Source organism: Mytilus trossulus, chromosome 9 (assembly GCF_036588685.1).
Source record: "Mytilus trossulus isolate FHL-02 chromosome 9, PNRI_Mtr1.1.1.hap1, whole genome shotgun sequence".
In the NCBI taxonomy this organism is placed as follows: domain Eukaryota; kingdom Metazoa; phylum Mollusca; class Bivalvia; order Mytilida; family Mytilidae; genus Mytilus; species Mytilus trossulus.
Window position 1 is genome coordinate 55,327,773 of NC_086381.1, and position 2,922 is coordinate 55,330,694.

A 2,922-nucleotide genomic window follows, 5' to 3' on the forward strand; every position below is an offset into this window, starting at 1 on the left:
TGTTTTATTGTTTCCTGTAATAATATTATGGAATAATTTTATTGAAATTATTAAACAGATTTTGTTTTTTAATACAACAAAATAAACTGAACATGATTTTCAGAGGCAATTTTGGTTATTTTAAAAGAGCTTGGTTAGCCATGAGCAACTAGAAGCTTGCTTTGCCAACAGTACAATTTACTAGTGTAGTGACTGACATATATATCACATTTACTTTGAAAACCTTACCTGCTGGAAATATCTAGTCAGTTTATTAATTTGTTCCAAAAACTTTCAAAATCAAACTCAGTTTCAGGTAACAGTTTATAAGATCAATTAAGAATATTGGACAAGACTTAGGTACATTAAGCAATGTTGTATCTAAAGTTGAAAACATTAAATTTCATCAAAACTATAGAATGCCTGATTCTTTGTCAAATGCAGGCTCTGGTATGAGTGAGAACTAAAGAAAGATAACTTAAGGTGGTACCCAACACTTTCACTAAAATTAATTTGGCTCATTTAATTTTCATAAAATTTTGTCAAAGGATTTACTTTGACCCTTTAACAAAAATATAAAAATTTCAAAAATTTTGAACCAACTGTTTTGTCAGAAAAATTACATTGGTTATATAGCAGTTTCCCTTTACAACACAACGTAATTAAAACGTTAAGCTGATTTTACAGAGTTATCTCCCTGTAGTGTTAGGTACCACCTTTAGTAATGCTCACACTAACATTTAAACAGCAAAAGCATACATCTGAGAATGACATCTGAAATGTCTAACCTTCTTCACTAGGTGATGATCAGATGTGAAGACCGGGAGTTGTTATACACTAGATTTTCATTGACTTCCAGTGTTAATTGCCTTAATGGCTTCCAAGAGTTCTGATCTTGATACAGTTCTAGACGGTACTTGATCGCATATAGTTTTTATTGCTTTCTAGTCCATTTCACAAAGGTCCCGATGTTTGCCATCATAGGTTGTGTTTGAAATAGGTCCAGCTAGGGTTTTAAAATGTTCATGTCAACCTTCAATTACTTCCTCATGTGCATACTTGTTATTTGCAACATGCAATTCATTGATAAAGATGTTTTTATATTGTTTCTTTGCTTCTTTATAAGTTGGTAGAACAATTTCTTATCTCGGGTGTTCGCAGTTATTATTCTATCTCTTTCGACATGTTTTATTTATTAATTCTCTATATTTTTTTTTGTATGTCCTTTTTAATAAGATACAATTATAAAATCCAAACAAAATGTTATTTTCAAGTTCTATACATTTTCTAATAGGTTGTATTATATTACATTTATATATATATGAACTTATTGTTTGATAACTGTACTGTTGTATATTATATATGTAGAATAAAAAAAAAAAAAAAAAATATAGTTGGTTCGGTCTTGCCCCTAAAAAAAGGTTCTGTTGGACTGGGAAGTTGGGGTTGTTTTGGATAAAATTAGAGGCAACTGGATAACATGGTCTCAGCATGCCATGATGGAGAGAATTGTATTGAATATCATTGATATTTGGTGTTATATGAGGAGCTACATTCATATTATGTACATTGTATCTTGACTGATTTGTCACAATAGGGACCTTATCATTGTAGAATATTGGTTGCCCAAAGAGAGGTGGTGCTGGTATATGGTTGGGAGTCTCGATCCTTCTAGATTGTTGACATACTTGCGGTTGATCATTATTTTGTCGTGTTGTGGGAGGAGGTTGTGTCGCTGATTTTACTGTGGTGTTTGTTGTTGTATTGTGGGTCATATGTTATCTCAGAATCATGTTGTTTCCCACTTCAGTTCTCTCCTTATAGATTGTTGGTTAATGACCTCGAGGGTTATTGCTAATGTTGTTAGCTGGACTGCTAGTGTTCTCATTGAATTGGCTGATTATCTTATCAAATTGAGTGTCCATGTGTTGTAATATAAATACTGAAACTTTTTCATGTAATTTTGTGACTGCTTGATCAATGTGTTTGTTAGCAGAGCTTTGTTGGTAAAAGTGGCAGTTATAATATGAGTCTGCTGTTGTTGATTATCACTATTGTCAACATAGTGAGCATTTACATCACATGTTTTTTTTGCAGAATTTTGTTTGATTTTTCGAGTTCATTGATCCTCATTTCAATTTTGCTAACATATGACTGTAACTAGACTCTTTCATTTTGTATTTCTTCATTTATTTTTTCTCTAATTTTGAGTTCTTCATTTTTCTTAAGTTTTCGTTCTCTTTGTCTTATTTCACTCATTTTGATTTCTTTAGTTTCCTTTGGCATTTTTATGTCTACCTGTGCGAATTTCAAACGCGCATTTTTAAACCAGTAATGATACCTTCTATCATTATGGGTAGACTTTACATAGATAAATTCAGCCGTATAAGAAAAGCAAAATGAGAATGTTAAATTAATGTATGCCTTTTTGTGCTTATTTGTTACATTTGTTGTTTATGTAGAGAAATTAAGATGATAACACAATATTGACTGTTGTACCCCTATTTTTGACATTTTTACTCTTTGAGTATGTTTGTTTTGTTCATGCATCGTTGACAATTTAATGGAATTTGATGCGACTGTCATATAAGTGAGAGGTTTAGCTAGCTATAAAACCAGGTTCAATCCACCATTTTCTACATTAGAAAATGCCTGTACCAAGTCAGGAATATGACAGTTGTTACCCATTCGTTTGATGTGTTTGGACTTTTGATTTTGCCTTTTGATTTTTGATTTTCCTTTTTGAATTTTCCTCGGAGTTCGGTATTTTTGTGTTTTTACTTTTTGGCATGTCTGTTTCAGATTCAGATGGCTGAGAATTGTGGCTCCACAATGTTTTTCATAGATGATGAATTTGAGTTGTCCTGAGCATACTTGTCTTTGAAACTTACATATTTAGAAATAATTATAAAACTAATAAATGTGATAATGTTTTTGGCATAT